The 17,306-nt window shown below is 45.2% G+C and overlaps 1 protein-coding gene across 10 annotated transcripts in view; it reads left to right on the top strand.

The window, feature by feature from the left end:
• Window positions 1–2,160: 2,160 nt before the first annotated feature.
• The window catches only part of FAM118A (family with sequence similarity 118 member A), a 38,630-nt gene continuing 23,484 nt past the window's right edge, over window positions 2,161–17,306 (top strand). For 2 of the 10 annotated variants that reach the window (XR_008308846.1, XM_053257151.1), the window contains exon 1: window positions 2,365–2,479. The gene's annotated coding sequence lies outside the window, so the exon portion shown is untranslated. Of the gene's footprint in view, window positions 2,306–2,364; window positions 2,480–2,501; window positions 2,879–2,962; window positions 2,986–3,033; window positions 3,175–3,227; window positions 3,252–16,873; window positions 16,898–17,306 lie in introns of those variants that run through there. The other 8 variants (XM_053257152.1, XM_053257162.1, XM_053257154.1 and 5 more) reach the window with 8 other exon arrangements.

Below are 17,306 nucleotides of genomic sequence, written 5' to 3'. Positions count from 1 at the left end.
ATACACACACACACTCACTTCACATGTGACTTGCCTCTGGGGGGCCCCTCGAGGTGTGGGGGCCCCCAGGCAGCCGCCTCCCCTTGCCTAATGGTAGTTACGCCCCTGGCGAGGACATACTCCTCCCTGCTACCCAACAAGCCACTTGGTCTTCTTGAGGCCACGAGCTGTGGGCAGCGCCTGGCTCAGGGAAGTGGTGCCCGCACACAAGCCCTTCATGGCAAGCTGGAAGGGCTCAAGTGTCAACACCATCTCGGACATGTGCTTCCACTCAGCATTAGAGAGGTCGCACATGCCCAAGGACTCATCCCTCATCAGGGCGCCAAGGGCTCTCTCCTGCTCCAGCAGGCACTGGTACAGGACGAAGGTGGAGTTCCACCATGTCTCTACATCCGTTGGGATGAGCTGGCGGGGAAGCCTGAGGTCACGCTGCTTCTCCCGAAGCAGGCGCCTGGACACATCTCACTGCGGTGGAAATGTCTGGTCATCTTGTGAGCCTTCTCAACAAGTGTGGCCATGGCAGCAACAGCTCCTGCAGGGGTGCGGGCCTGTTCCTTGGACGCCTTCAGCTCCCTAAGGCCATGGTCGTCCCTGACAGCCAAATGGAGCATGTGTGCCATACACCATATGTTCACACAGTCCATCACTGTCTCGATGGTGGTGGTCACATTGTAGCCATTGTCTGTGACAATGAAGCCCCGGGAGAGGTGTGGACACCCGCCTATCCACTTTTCTCTCTGGTGGTCGAGTACTGCTGCTACCTCCTCCATGGAGACACACTCGTGCTGGAGCCAGAGGCAGCGCCCAAGGAGGTCCCCTCTCTCTCCGGGCCCCACCAAAGTGCCGTGGGGGCCAGGAAAGCAGTGTGCATTCCACTGACACTGGTTCAGAGGTCAGTCTTGAAATGCATGCTGGTGCCAGCCGGTGCTGCACGCAGCCTAGCTGACACAAGCTCCCTGCACCGTTGGTACAGGGAGGGGACCACGTTCCGGCTGAACGTGGTCCTTGAGGGGATGATGTAGTTGGGAGCAAGGTACTGGAGAATCCGGCGGAAGCAAGAGGAGCAAGAGGTTGCTGGTTCGAATCCTTGCTGGTATGTTTCCCAGAATATGGGAAACACCATATTTTTCCACCATATGTTTCCCAGAATATGTTTCCCAGAACACCATATGTTTCCCAGAATATGGGAAACACCTATATCAGGCAGCAGCGATATAGGAAGGTGCTGAAAGGCATCATCTCATACTGCATGGGAGATGGTAATGGTAAATCTTTCCTGTATTCTAGCAAAGAAAACCACAGCGCTCTTTGGTCACCAGGAGTTGACACTGACTCGATGGCACAACTTTACTTTACATAGTCTGGGAAACATACCAGAGGGGATTGCTTCCTAGGCAAGTTACTTCACTGCTGCACCATTAGGTGACTCAGGCCCTGCACATACACGGCCAATGAAGGCTTGAACTGGGGGAGGCTGGCTGGGTGGGGCCGAGCTGCTGATGCTGCTCACCCCCAAGGCCGTGGTGGAGAATGGGAGTTTTAAGTAGTAACTTACTCCCCTCCTGCCCACTCTACCCTTAGGGAAGCCCCCCCAGCTAAAGGGGAATCCTCACCGGATCCACCTTAACCAATAGAAATCCAAACTGGCTTGGTTCGAACTGGGTCCATTTCGGTTCAAATTCGGACTGGCCGAGGCCAGGCCAGTGTGACACCAAACCTGTCATTCTGAGCCTGTTCAATGTCCAGCCCGGCTCCAAATCGAGCTGGCTCCATACCCCAGGGCTCATATTGAGTAGAGAAGTGCTGGTGGGGAAAGGGGTTTGCATGTCCCCCTTGCTTGTGGCTTTTGTGCTCCAAACTGCACTTAGGATGATGATGATGATGATGATGATGATGGAAAGTGATGGGCCAAGCAAATAGCACTAGGTTTTAATTATTTCAGACATCCATTTGAAAGAAACACTCTGCTTTGGCAGTAACATTAATAATTTGGTTCCAAAGGTTATCAAGAGGGGTCACTAAAAGGAATTATCTGTGTGGCTGGATTTTAAAAGTTTTTTCAAAGACTTATACAGAAAGCATGTTTTAGTTTATGTATGTACAATTTAGCTGAGAGCTATCAGAAAAAAACAGAGATCTTCACCGGAGTGGGGGAGGTGAAGGAGGAGTTAATGGCGCTTGTTCTTCTCTCCGCCTTCTGCTTCTGTAGAAGCTGAAACCGGTGTGTGTATGCTTGCGTGGAGGGCGCCGTTAGGCAAAACATTGCTGGGTCGAGGTGACGGAGAGAGCGAGGAAGCGATATAAGGTCTGTGCCCCCGAATCCACGGAGGGCAATTCGCTGTCATGGGAGACGAAGACGCTGGGCGGGGGCAGTTGCGGCTTTTTTTTTTTTTTGTCTTTGCGGCGAAAGGAGCTGTTTGTTGCCCGAGAGAAGGCGGCGGGTGGAAGATGGTTGCTGGTTGGTCTCCTAATTGGCGATGTATGCTGTGTGTGTGTAAATATGTGTGTGTGCGGGTCCCTGCTCTTTAAAATTCAGGGCAGAGGACTGACAAGGAAAAAATGCGATTCTTCTTAGAGGCAGGCAGGGGACTCCATGACAGTTTCTTCATCATCAGTTATATTAATAGCTTGCATTCATTAATACTTGAGGTCGAGCATATACATTAGGGAAATCTTCTCTTCCTCGCTGACTGGTGGGCGATTCCTGCCTTCTTTTTTGTGTGAACGACGGAATTCTATTCCTCGGTTGCTCTTGGCCTTGAACGCACTTCTTGTTTAAGAAGCGCCGCTTTATTGCATACTTGAATGATAATTTCCTCCCAGAAAATGCAAGGAAGTTCCTGTATGATAAAAAGGCTCCAAATAACTTTTGTTACCGGTGAGTGGGAAATATGCGGAAGTCTTAACATTGTGTCCCCCGCCCCCCACTTTCTTGTAAAACCCAAAGTGATGTAGAAATGATTTGTCCCTATAGGTGCTGTTAAGGTTTGTCTTTTTTCCTAGTTAGGCTTCCGTTCCGTTCCCTTAATAATTCCGCGATAGGCAAAAACCCAACAATTAAGCAGGCAGCAGCTGTACCTAGTAGCTTTCTCCTTCTTATACTCTTAAAGGATACGGTAGATCAGCCATTTAAAAAGAAGGTGGCAGCTAAGGAGGAGTTCCACACATCTTCCTGTGAGTAGAGCTACAGGAATATACAGCTCTGTGTGTAGGGTGAGAAGAAGATCAGCTGGATGGAGGAGAGAGCAACAGTATGAGAAAAAGAATCTTTGCCAAGTTGTGTGCATTGTGATGGGGCTGGGACTCTTCCTCCATTCTCAAATGCATTCTGGGTTTTAAAAAAATGTATCCTGATTTTGGACCTCAGACCCTTGCTGAAATAGAGTTTATCTGTCTGGTGCTCTCCCCTCTATATACTTGCCACACCCTGAGATAAGCAAATTCAACTGTTTTGCTCTTTCACAAAAAGGTCTCCTGACCTGCTTTTAAAAGATCATTTTTCTGATGTTCTTTGTTCACCTTTCTATCTGTGGTGTTCCCTTCAGCATAGGTGTAGTGTGTTGGCTAGGTCTCTCTGTGCAAATTTAGTCACCTTTCAGTCAGTTTTTTTTCTCCTTAGGTGACTTCTTCTTTGTCTGAATAGCGGTGACATCACAACTTGGCAGTGAGATATCAAAGAGTCTTGTCTGGGGTCAAATAACATTTAAGCTGTTATTAGTCAGAGTAGCACCTCTTATGTCTTCTATTTTCAGTTGACAAATCAGAGGATGATTCCTGTGCCTTATTCCTTCTTAAGAGGTGGGTCATAGGCTGAAGGAAAGTCTATGGACTTTCCTGTTATTAAAATGGAGTACAGTTTTAACTCTGGCTTCTAGTACAGTTGAAAGAGCTAGTTTAACTGAAAGGAAGCTGAATGTAGATCTTTGTTTTGGCATGTTCTTTAGGATTCAAGAATGAAATGCTTGTTTGCATTTATTAGATATTGGAATAAAATGTAACAACTTGCATGTATTTATGTTATTGTGATTGTGAAGTGTCTTGTTCAAAACAAACATTTTAAAGACAGCAGAAGGATCATGATTTCAAACATAACCCCCCCCCCCCATTTTGAAAACTTTTCCTCAGAAGTAATTCTCATTGATTTCACTTAGGCTTAATTTTTATTTAAGTGTATGAAAGTTGCAGCCTCTATTATATAGTGTTGATTTTTTAAAAAAAGAAAAACAATTCTCTTTCACTTTAATCCCTTCAATTATGAGCACTTAGGGCTGGAGCCTAAGAATTCATAAAGAGGAGTATAGATCATTCTGGGAGTTAGTAAGGAATTTTGAGACAGTTCACAATCTAAGATTTAACATCCCATGATGCTGAGTTGCCAAATTCTTTCTAGAAGGGTTCCTGTGTGTAACCTTAGCAACTCAGCATGAAGTTTTTCCTGGCAAGCAGATCTATGGTGGGAAAAGCTTGAGGTACTGAATTTCCTTTTCATGAAGCTATTAAACTCTTGGGAACTCTGTTTTATCTTAAAAATAAAAATAAAAAAATTGAGCCTACATCATATTGACTTATAAATGTAAAAAACACTAAGCTGTAAGCCATGCATTTACTAGGCTAATATGTCAGCATGATGCAATAGTTTTCAAACTGTGTTTCAGGAGAACCATGAGATTCCTCAGAAATGTTTTGGGAGCTCTTCAGTGAGAAGTTCAGTAACACCAAAAAATTTTCTCTGAAAGAGAGCGTCACCAGTGTCTGCTGTTGCCAATCTTCCCTTGCAGTCTGCAGCCACAGTAGAGTGTTAGCAATGTTCTATGGTGCAAGCTTAGTCTTTGTGGGATAATGATGAACTCTAATAGGCCTGGATGGTGCTTCATTTAAATAGAGTGTGCCTTTGAATAAGTTCAAATTCTACTGCAACACAAAGGGGTTGATTGATTGACAAATCGGACTTCCCAAGAATAGGAATTGGAAACCACTGTTGCAGTATATTTTTACAGAAAGAGTGTGCAACTGCCCACATGCTCACGCAGTGTGAGGAAACTGTTTAGCATTGGACTGTGACCACGGCCGTATTTGTATGCTTGCTGCTTCAAAGGTAGATATCTTTGAGCAGAGTTTCACATTATCTTGGCAAATACACGTTTCTAAATTCATGATGGCTGAGATTATGTGGGGGCAGTTGGGTGGCGCTTAGAAAGGAGAATGAGTAAGAGGGAGGTTTCCTGCAAACCCCTCTCCCTGAGACTACTTTACACTCATTGGAATTTGCTTTAAATTTTGGAGTCTGACTGGGAAAATAAATGTTTAAAGATGGCTTGGGGAGAATTGGTAAATGAGGGAAATGGTTAAGCATTCTTTCCTGCCCACTGATTATCTCCTGCATGAACCCCCCTATAGAAAAACACAGGGTTGAGAACCCCATTTTCCTCATTGGTTCTCTGTGAGGACAATTGATTATGAGCCTTTTCTCACGAGCAGAGAAACGGCTTTGACAAGGCAAGGGGAGGAAGCCTCAAACAGCTTGCCTCCCCTGCAGACGAGCATGTCCTTGCCTCTGGGCGGCAGATTTCCCCGCCCCCCCCGGACAATCACCGGATGCTGCTGGTAGTTCTGAGGGTTGGGGTGCCGGTGTGCGGCACCCCACGTTGCCCTGCCCCCCAAGCTCCAATAATGCACCATACGAGTGTGTGGTGCATTTTGGGGATCTCACCTCCCCGAGAAGGCCGCAGTCTGTCAGCTGTGGCTGCAAGCAGCCATGGTTGAAAGATAATTTTTTTAAAAAAGTTAGGAGAGTGCTCGCTCTCCTAACCTCATTTTGGAGGGAGGCTCCACAAGTGGGTTTGCCGCTGCAGTGCTGCTGGGATTGGGCTGATCCCAGTGGTGCACACACATGTGCAAAACCGAGCTGGGCTTCCTTAGCCCAGTTTTGCACGTGTGTGTGTGTGAGAGAGAGAGAGAATAGCTCTATGACTTATTTCAATCAAAGAAGGGGGTGGGAAGTTCCTGAAAAGAAATGAAAAGAGTTGGAAGTTTCCCTATCCTTCCTAGTGCGTTTGGTGTGTGAAATGAAATTCAATCCGTGATCCCTCAGGAGCAAGGAGCATGACAGGGATAGAAAGGGGGAAGAGGCAAGAAGAAGAAGCAACAGCCATAGCTGGCTGTGTAAGAGTCCATTGAAGCAGAGGCGTATCTAGGGAAAATAGCGCCTAGGGCAAGCACTGAAATTGCGCCCCCTGTCCAAACATCTGACACCCATCTTTCAGATAACTTTACTATAATATCAGCTGAAAAATACAAGTCAAGCTTGTTAATCTTTTAAAATTTCAAAAACTATTTAGCAGTGGACCTAACCAGACCAAAAAATGCTGGAAAACTACAAATTTCAGTATGCTGGTGCTCATGAAATACCCAAATACTATGTGGAGGTGTACTTGGAAAACTAAACAGAAGCACCTGCCTAATTGTCTACTGTGCAATGTAGCATCACTATTACATAAGTTTTAAAAATAAATGGAGAATTAGGCTTTTCCTAGATACTCTGAAAATAAAGGATATGCAGAGTAAACTGTGTCACTGCTTGGAATATATTCTAGTATTTCAGGAAGACAGTTAAAATGTGAGAAAGAGAGCAAGAAACTCTCAGTGGGCCTTAATATTAAGGATTTCACACTGATTCAAAGTCAAACTCAACATTAATAGCCATATTATTAAGACATCACATTTAACTCACTTATCACAAGAAGCAAAGTAAGAGCAAATGAATACAATCCTAGCTCATAAGCTTCAGCTCAGTATTCACAAGCCCTGATTCTCTGTACATAGTGCCAAAGTGAATATGTGTACAGTGACTTATATTATATTATATTAATTTTTTTTAACCTGTAGCCCCTTCAGGGCACTTCCTATAGGCAATGGGGGGTGTCTGCAAAGGTTACCCCTCCCTCCTCTGGCCTCTAGGGCCTCACAGGGACCATTTGAGCATGTGCAGTGGCCGTTTTTAAAAATAATTGTTTTTTTCAAAAATGGCCGCTGAAAACAAAATGGCCACCACACATGCTCAAATGGCCTCTGCAAGGCCTGGCATGGCCTAGGGCCTTACAGAGGCCATTTGAGCATGTGTGGTGGCCATTTTGTTTTTGGCAGCCTTTAAAAAAAAAATAATAATAACAATTTTAAGAAATGGCACCCCCCTTCAAGTGGCGCCCGGGGCACGTGCCCTGTCTGCCCTACCCTAGATACGCCCCTACATTGAAGAAATGGATTCTGATTCCAGGTTGTCTGTTAAAGGCAGATATACCTGAAATCATGCCCTTGGCAGTATCATGGCAATTGTGACATTATCTTTTCCTGAAGGGCAAGGAAATAGAGGCATTACTCTGTTGTTCAGGTGAATCGGTGTACTTGTGCCTTCTGTTGCTGCATAGAATGGTGAAAGAGACAAAAGGTAAAGTTGTGCCCTCGAGTCAGTGTCGACTCCTGGAGACCACAGAGCCCTGTGGTTTTCTTTGGTAGAATACAGGAGGGGTTTACCACTGCCATCTCCCGCACAGTGTGAGATGATGCCTTTCAGCACCCTCCTATATTGCTGCTGCCCGATACAAGTGTTTCCCATATTCTGGAAACATACCAGCAGATATTCAAACCAGCAACCTCTTGCTCACTAGGCAAGTCATTTCCCCATTAGGTGGCGGTGAAATAGTCAAAGATGACTCCAAATTATTCATGGGTGTTTCTATATTTGATTGCTTCAAGGGAAACTGGGCGTTCCAGGTGCAAGATGCAAAGGTTTTTGTTTACCATTGAGCTCTCTTTCTTATCTTAGCCAGTCAATTCATTTACTCTGATGAGGGGGTAATGGCCTCATGTTTGCTTATTTCTTGCTTGAAGAACTCAAGTCTTATCACTGAAAATAGGAGGATTCCTGCCCAAAATAAATTTTAATCGTCTACTAGCCGGAGTTGTCTGTAACACCCTTTTGCAGTCTACTAGCATTTGACCTGGAGGCATGTTTCCAAACACTGCCTGTGCTGTTCTAATGATCAGATTGTACCAAGAAGCCGGGGGGGGGAGAGGGGCGCTGCTTGGGCTCAAACGTTACTGAAGGCTGCTAGCCTGTGACTTGGTGCTTTTGCTAGACCAGAGTGAGGGGTCCCCTTTTTGCACAACCCCCAAAATACTGTTATTGGCAACACTTTGTCTGACATGGCATATAGTATCTGGCAGGCGCGGTTGTTGTAGGCCTGGTAGATATTATACAGTACATGCTTCTCTGAGGGAGGGTAGGATGCTTTCTTGTCTTAAGGAGGCAATCTTGGGACCTCTTCTGAAGAAGCCTGCATTGGATATCTCGGAGTTAATCAACTATAGGCCTGTCTCTAACCTTCCATGGTTGGGCAAGGTAATTAAGAGCAGTGGTCCCTCTAATTTTTTTCATCTCTGTGTAGAATGAGTTTTGTTCTGGGTGGCAGTATCAAGGCAATGTGTGCGCACCTGCATTCAGAATGGAGCCTTCCTGATTCAACCTGAGCGGAATCTAAAATGAACTGAGTGGACATCCAAAAACTTGTGAGCGTGTGCACATATTAGAGGGAAAAGTGATTAAGAGGATGGTGGCCTCCCAGCTCTAGACAGTGTTGGAGGAAATGGATTAAATGTAAAAAAAAACAAAAAAGTCTAGCTCTATTTCAAACTGGTTTTTGGGTGGGCCATGGGGTGGAGACTGTCTTTGTTGGCCTGATGGGTGATCTCCAAAGTGGAATTGACAGAGGGAGTCTGACTGTTGGTCTTTCTGGATCTCTCAATGCCTTTGGATACTATCGACTATATTATTCTGGCGCGTCTGAGGGGGTTGGAGGCACTGCTTTGCGGTGTTGCTGCTCCTACCACTTGGGCAGATTCCAGCTGGTGTTGCATGAAGACTGTTGTTCTTTAAAACATGAACTTTTAAATTTCGTCAACCAGGGCTCCATCCTGTCTTCAATGTTTTCTAACATCTATGTGTTTAACCAGTGTTCCCTCTAACAAGGATTCCCAGATGTTGTTGACTACAACTCCCAGAATCTTCAGCTGCAATGGCTTTTGCTTGGGGATTATGGGAGTTGTAGTCAGCAACATCTGGGGATCCCTGTTAGAGGGAATACTGATCCAAACCTCTTCCTGGTGACTCAGGTTGAGATAGAAAGAACCTCTGACCACCAGTGTTCTAATTTTCATCTGTGTGAGGAATGAATTTTGTTCTGAGCAGCAGTATCAAGGCAGTGTGTGCACACTTGTATTCAGAATGATGCCTTCCTGATTCAACCCGAGCGGGATCTAAAATTAACTGAGCAGACATAAAAAAATGTGTGAGTGTGCGCACACGCACACGCCTTAGAGGGAACATTGAGGACCACCATCAGCTTTGGCTGATATGCCAGCTGCATCAATTTCTTGAGATAAACAACCTCAGAACAGTGGTACACATGCTGGTAACCTCCATACTTGATTACTGCAATGCGCTCGATGTAGGGCTGCTTTTGTATGTAGTCTGGAAACTGCAGTTGTTACAGAATGTGGCAGCCAGGTTGGTCTCTGGGTCATCTTGAAGAGGCCATATTACTCATATATTAAAATAACTACACTAGCTGCCAATAGGTTTCTAGGCAAAACACAAGTTGCTGATTATAACCTATAAAGCCCTAAACATCTTGCTCCCAGGATATCTAAGAGAACATCGTTTTCCCTGTGAGCCCCATTGCCCATTGAGATCATCTGGAGAGGTTTGTCTGCAGTTGACACCAGCTTGTCTGGTGGCTACACAGGGACGGGCCTTCTCTGTTGCCTCCCCAAGACTCTGGAATGCTCTCCCTGCTGAAATAAGAGGCTCCCCATCTCTGACAACTTTTAAAAAGTTGTTAAAGATGCATTTATTGATTCAAGCTTTTTTAACTAGACTTGTGGTTTTAAATTGTTTAAAGATTTTAATTTCTGTTCTAATTTGTTTTTTGTGTTTTGCTGTAAAAACTACCTAGAGATGGAAGTTTGGGGTGGTGTACAAATATAATAAAGAAACTTATTCTTCCTGGCTTTCCACATCCTGGGATATGCAGGTTCTACCAGTTCTTAGTAGTGTGATCTGAAACTTTTTACCGTAGAAGTCTTACTATCTTACTGTCTTTTGGGGAGAGTGCGGGCGGGGGGGAGTGCCGGGGCAGGTAAGGGCACCCTCCCTGCCCCTTAAAGGATCCCTGCTTCCCCCTTAAGGGATCCCCTGCCTCCCGGGAGTGCATGAACCAGTTCATGCACATCCCAAATGACAGCCATATAAGAAATAGTGGCTAAGAGACTGAGCTATAATTCAGGTCTTCCCCAGTTCAAATCTCACCTCTGTCATAAACACACTAGCTGGCCTTAGGCAAGCAGATTGGAATAATAATGATCCTTATTTACCTTACAGGGTTGTTGAAAGGGTTACATTAAGATAATACATGTGAAATGGTTTACACACTTAAAAAGCACTACACAGATGCTATTATTTTTTATTAAACACATATGAAGCTGAAGACCTCCAGATAATCTGCATGTAATTAATTCAAATATCTTATTCCAAAGCAAGACAGAATACAATAGGTGTGAGTCAGTCAGTCTTTATTATGGTCTCTGAGCAATATCAAAACATCTAAAACAAATGTAAAATTTAAACATAGCCATATTGATAACATGTCGGTGCACTGGATCTAACTGTTAGCGAGCAGAGTGCGTTGAACTTCTTTGCAAAACAACAGAATTTTGCAACTGTGTGTATGATAGACAGATTTGCATGTGTTAACAAATATTTGACATAGAATTCATCCGATTGTCCTGTTAGGTTGTGTAAAATAGGGTAAATTAACCTTCGTCTAAGACCTATATAAAAGACACACTGCAGGAGCACATGTGCAACTGACTCAATCTCATAATTATAGGGGCAATATCTCTGCTCATTTGGAATTCTGCTATATCTGCCAGCCAGTAGTTCCAAGGGGAGGGCATTCATGCAGGCCCTTGAAGGCCCATCTATGTTGAGGGAAGGTGAGGAGGTATAGATAATCTGCTGGGCAAGTTCTCATCCCACCACTGAGCAGTTGGAATGATCTCTAGATATCCTCAGCAGGTCATTCTAAAACTCAATATTCCAGATCCTTTATTTAACAAGTTCTTTGGCCCTAACCAATCCCACAGAGAGGATTGCCTCAGGTGAAAGGCTGTAGGTATGGAGTTTCCTAACACAGTTCTCCCACCAACTCGAGCAGTGTCTATCCAACAATAAGGGAAGGAGACCAGAGGGCATTAAGCTGATTATTGCCCAGTTCATTAGTACTTAGTACCAAGCTCTGGCCTCTATCGAGATAACACCTGCTTCCAGTCTCAGAATGGCATTAGAAATACATTTGGGAGTCAGAAATAAAGTTCATTAAATATATATATATATATATATATATATATATATATATATATATAATGAGAAGAAAGCCGAAAAAGAAAAGCAAATCACCATAGAAATAGTATAAAGCACTATCATCATAATGAGAAACATCTTTTTTTCTAATTAATTACATCAGAAAAGACATCAAGAACAAAATAACAAGAAAAAGAAATTTCAGACTCTTAAACATATCAAAAACACTATAAATCAAATCCAGAAAATGGGAACAAGGTTTGACCCTTATGGATATTGTAATTTATAAAATGTTCCCAAGCAGACATGAATGACTCAGTAGATATACCATGCACATAAACTGAGACTTTCAGAATTGAAGCATAATCCCACACTTTCAGGAACCACTCATTTAAAGAGGGAATTTCTGAAACATGCCAATTAGAAGCATATATGATCCTAGCCGCTGTAATTATATACAAAAACAACTCATTTAATTTAGCAGGGATGTAAGATTTCATCATACTTAAAAGGAAAATTTCTGGAAGAAAGGGAATCTTAACCTCTAGAATTTGTTCAATTTTCATATGAATTTGTTTCCAAAACAATTGAGCTTTATCACAGGTCCACCACATATGATAAAATGAGCCTAAACGTGAATTACATTTCCAGCATTTCTTAGAGAAGGAGCCATCTATTTTGTTAATGCGCACGCATTCAGAGTGGGATTTTCCTGATTAAACCTGAGTGGGATCTAAAACTGAGTGCACATCAAAAAAAGTGTGAGCACATGCATGCCTTAGAGGGAACACTGGTCCCAGCTGTGCCCCATATAACATTTGAGCCATCGACTTTGCCTTGAGTAAATTGATGGCAGCTGGAATGAACATCCCTCCTGTGGAAGTTGAGAGTTGCTGATGCACTTCTCCGTGCCTGAGCAGCAGCATATCTAATTTGAGCGGTCTTCCTCCCCAAATCCTGAAATATGACCCCAAAATACTTAAAACATTTAACTTGCTCTATATCAGGGCTAAACAACTGAAATGCCCCAGTGGGCCGGAATGAACCACAACTTGGTGTGTGGGGGCCGAGGTCAATTTTCAGCACATCAATTATTGGATTAAAATTAATTATTAAGAATATTAAAGCAAGGAGCAGAGGGTTGGAGTAAGGCAGGAAGGTGAGGGGAAAGAGGGAGGAAGGATGGTGTCAGTAGGTGTGGGACCAGCAAGGCAAGTGGGGGGCACCTGGTCTCAAGCAGCCAATTGTGGTGAGCCACTGCTGCTTGCCAAAAGCTCATCATGGTTCTTGCTGTCCTCACAAAACATTCCTTCTTGTGGGCCAAAACAGTCGTCCTTGTGGGCCAGATCTGGCCCCCGGGCCTTATGTTGTGCAGGCCTGCTCTATATCATGATTGTCAATCCTCCATTTATATATTTTTTTCCCTATTGGAGAGGGCCAGGATTTTAATTTTCTGATGATTAATGTCCAATTACTCTTCCTTGCAATAAAAGGCTAAGGCCTTAAGAGCTCTTCTCATCCCCACTTGTGACTGGGACAAAATGACCGTGCATTTGCATATAAAAAAAACAGGAAGCTGCCTGCCAGCTTCAGGGTGTGTATATCTAAGCCCTGCAGGCACTTAATTAAAGAGTTAACATTGAAATTAAACAACGAAGGGGCCAGAATGCACCTGTTTGACCCCACTAGATATCCTAATATGCATAGATAACTGGCCCTGCCAGTTGTATCTCACTCTAAGACTCATATTGTCATACAGTTTGATCATTAGCAGCAAGAGCCACTCTTCAATTCAGGTGCCACAGAGTCTGGAGGGACCATAGGCATCCATAGGGAATCGAACGCAGCTTTAAAGTTTACGGATGCAGCAAATAAAGTAGATTTGTGTATTTCTCAACTAAATGTTGATGGAAACTGTTCAAACTAAATTCCTTAGGGGTATACTGAGGGTTGCCCAGTCTGTCCCCAATGCATGCCTCAGATTGGAAGTGGGCTGGCCTACAGTTGAGACCAGAATTTGGAAGGCCATGTTCGGTTATTGGCTCAAGTTGTTTTTTTGCCCTGATGGGTTTGCCCCGCTAGTCTTAGAAGATTATTTTAAGATCCACTGGAAACAGCACATCGACAATAAATTAAGCAGGCTGGGTTTCTCATTTCTGGTGATAAGACAGATGGGCCTCGAGAAGGCCTCAGACGCCATAAACCAACGCATAATTCAGGGGCAGAGCCACCATTGAGCCAATGGGTTCAAAGAACCCGGGCCGGTGGCCAATCAGGGGCCGCTAGCACAGCCCCGACGCCCCCCGCGTCTGATGTTGGGCGCGGGGGTGGTAGTTTAGTTCCCGAGTGGGGGCTGCGTGGCCCCTTCGGGAGCTAAACAAAGGCTGGCGCTGCGTTCGCAGCACCAGCCAGGAGTGGCTCTTCCTTGTAAAGGAAGGGAAGAGTTGCTCCCTGGCTGGCGCTGTGAACACAGCGCCAGCCTAACTAGCTCCTGAAGGGGCTGCGCAGCCCCTTCAGGAGCTAAGACTGGCGCTGAGTTTGCAACGCAGCCCAGGAGCGGCTCTTCCCTGCAAGGAAGAGCCGCTCCTGGGCTGCATTGCGAACACAGCGCCAGTCTTCGTCTAACTGCTGAAGGGGCAGTAGCTTAAGTAGTTAAGTAGCAGCTTAAGTAGTTAAGCTGCTGCTGAACACCCGAACGGAGCCTCAAGGCTCCATCCGGGAGCCAGACCATGCCCCCCCAGTCTGACATCAGACGTGGGGGCGTGGCTATCAGGGCGCCTGCTGCGGCTGCACACAGGCTGCCGGCGGGTTGGCTACGCCCCTTGCATAATGGACATTACCAAGCAGGAGGATGTTAGCAAAATAAAATCTGGGGTTTTTATGGGGGCCCAAATTGATAGACACCTTCCGGCTAGATACCTGATAAGGCTATCTTTCGTTGAACATCGTAGAGCAATGACTGTGGCCAGACTCGGTGCCCTTCATTCTGCTGTCCTGGAAGGGCGATAGGTTGAATCTACTGAATACATTTTGCTGAATTGCTGCTTTTATAAGGATCTAAGAGAAGAATTAATTTCTCCCTTTTTAAGAGATCATAGATTGACCTCAGGCCAGGAGAGAGTGGAGTTTTTACTCTCAGACTTGGACGATTTCATCCCTGCAAGAGTTGCCAATTTTCTTGGCATTGCAAGTAAACTTCGCAGAAGAAACGTTGAGAGGGTAGATGTGGGCATAGCACATTAGGAGAGTGAACAGATTTTATTTATTTGAAACTTCCTTATATACGATACTGTAGTTTTTATTGTATTGTTCCTATTGTAGTTTCTATTGATGCTACTGATGTGACGAGATGTATAGTTTTCTGTGTGGTTCTGTTGTAATGAGAGGCCGTTGTCTGTAATAACAATAAAGTTGGAAAGTTGAAACTAAATGTTGAACGGCCAGACAATGGTCAATCGTAGAACTCCCTGGTCTGAAACCTGTCTGCTTATCTTCCAGGAATTTCTCCACTAGTCCATTAGTTTCTGATTTAATAGCCTAGCATACATTTTGCTAATAGTATTAATTAGGCTTATGGGTCTGTAATTAGATGGAACATTTCTGTTACCCTTTTTGAATATAGGTACCACAATTAACAGACCCCAGTCTTCTGGTATGCAGACTGAGTTGTTTATATGGGTAAATAAGGCTGCCAACACTTCTTGTGCCCACCACTCGGAATCCAGGGGCTTTACCACTCTTGAGTTGATCAATAAGTTGTTTGGCCTCTGCAATGTATACTGGGGGCCAATTCTGAGTACTTTCAAGTGAGAGCTCTGATACAGGGGTGGGATGATAGGCACTACCAAAAAGTGTGTCAAAATGTGCCTCCCATACCTTAGCTGGAATGCAGCAAGTCAGGGACATCCTGACCAGAGCAACCAAAAATAATTTGCCAGAATAAAGAATTTGTAAGTCTGGCTGCTTCTGTCAGCTGTTGCCAGGATTAGGGGTGTGCATGGTCCGGAATTCCTGCGGTCTGGCACGGAGGGGAGTTTCTCTTTAAGGGGGGGTGGTAGTACTCCCCCCCCCACACCGCTCTTCCCCCTCCGGCGCTGGTGGTTTTCAAAACGTTCTTGGGGCGGCAGAGTTCCTCCCTGCCGCCCCTGCCCCGTCGTTGTCCTTGCTAGCTTAAAAGTAGGCGCGCATGCGCCCTTTGCGGTGCGCGCGCTCGTCTCTGCTGCTGGCGCACGCACAGCGTGACATATGCTGTGTGTGTGTGTGTGCGTATGCGTGCATACAGAGGTACACACAAGTATGTAAGAATATAAAAGGGGTATATTTATGTAAATATGCATTGGCAGAAACATTTCAACACGCAACTTAACTTATTCCCATCTCACGTATTTCTTTCCCCACTCTCCTCTCTGCCTCTAAAGCAGAGGTCACTCTCGGACACCCAGCACAGGTCACAGTCACACTCAGCGGGCTGGCAACGCAGGGACCACACCATCTGAGACAGTCTAAAGAGGATTTGTGGGGGCCCAGGGGGTGTGTAGGCCCTGGACTTTGGCCCGGAAGTCCAGGGGTAAGAGCATCTCTGTAGCTATGTAACGTGCAATGTAGTCATTAATTTATAACTTCAAAGGAGGGAAATGCATTTCAGGAGGTGTAGATGTGCTTAGTGACAAAATTGTTTACATTTATGAAAACAGTAGCTGGCATCTGGACTAGCCCTCTATGCATGCATTCAGCAATTGGAGTTCCAGACTGCTTGGGTGGGGGGAGGGGTGATCATCCATGCATGCCCTCCCTCTGGGTAGCATGCTGTGCTGGGGTTTGTGATTATTTAGCGAAGCTACCCACTCCAGTTACAGAGGAGGGTGCAGAGTTTATTTAAAGAACACGCATGGAAATTGTTGTACAATGTAAACTAAATGGATTTTTTGGTGAAATACATTTGAGATAGGAAAGACCTGTTCTATCGATCAGCTTCATAATGAATAGGTAGGGGGAGAGAGATGTTTCCAACTGCTCTCTAAGAGGAAAGGAAGAGGACTGACTCACTACAGAAAGTGCCTGAGGAGTCAAAGCAGGGGTCATAGAGTAGTGGCAAGCAGGGGCAGGTAAGGAAACCCAAACTAACTACCAATGCCCCTAGTGGTCATTAGGATGGTGCAAAAGGTCAATGCACTGGAACTCCATCTCCAACATGCTGGAGAGAATTTGGGGTCAGTGGGGCACTGCCCAGAGAGCAAGCCCCTGCTGCCTGCCTGCCTGCTTGCCCTTTCTGGGCAGGACAACAGGAAGGATTGGGCCTGTTCTTTCTAGACAGCCTTACTGGGCTCAACTCTCTCCCTTGTACTGCCCATAGAGTGATAGGAACAGACTGGACAGGAACAGTCTAAACAGTGGCTTCTCCAAGGGTGCAAGAAAGAGTCTCTCTCAGACGTATGTTGGAGATGCCAGGGAGGGAACTTAGAACCTTCTGCAAACATGCAGGTGCTCTTCAGAATGGCTCCATCCCCAAAGGGGCTATCTAACAGCGCTCACATCTGGGGCGTAGCAAGGTTGGAGGGGGCCCAGAGACAAGATTTTAAAATGGGCCCCTCCTGATATACACACACAAATACACTTCACAATATATTATGCACTCACGCTCACATCCCCATTATGAATATGGTGAATATCTAGTTCACATTGAATCTAGTTTTTTTACTCTCTGCTCCTGCCGATCTCCAAGAGACTCAACATAATTCATAGGGGGTGCAACATGGGTGGGTGGGGAGTCATGTGATGTGCCTCTGGGGGGCCCCTTGAGGCTGTGGGGCCCCAAGACTACTGCCTCCCCTTGCCTAATGGTAGTTACGCCCCTGGCTCACATGTAATCTCCCATTCATACCTGGGTGGA

The sequence above is a fragment of the Hemicordylus capensis genome, chromosome 5, assembly GCF_027244095.1.
Source record: "Hemicordylus capensis ecotype Gifberg chromosome 5, rHemCap1.1.pri, whole genome shotgun sequence".
NCBI classification, from domain to species: Eukaryota; Metazoa; Chordata; class Lepidosauria; order Squamata; family Cordylidae; genus Hemicordylus; species Hemicordylus capensis.
Note: the sequence above shows the minus strand (reverse complement) of the source record. Positions and strands in the feature narration are given on the sequence as shown.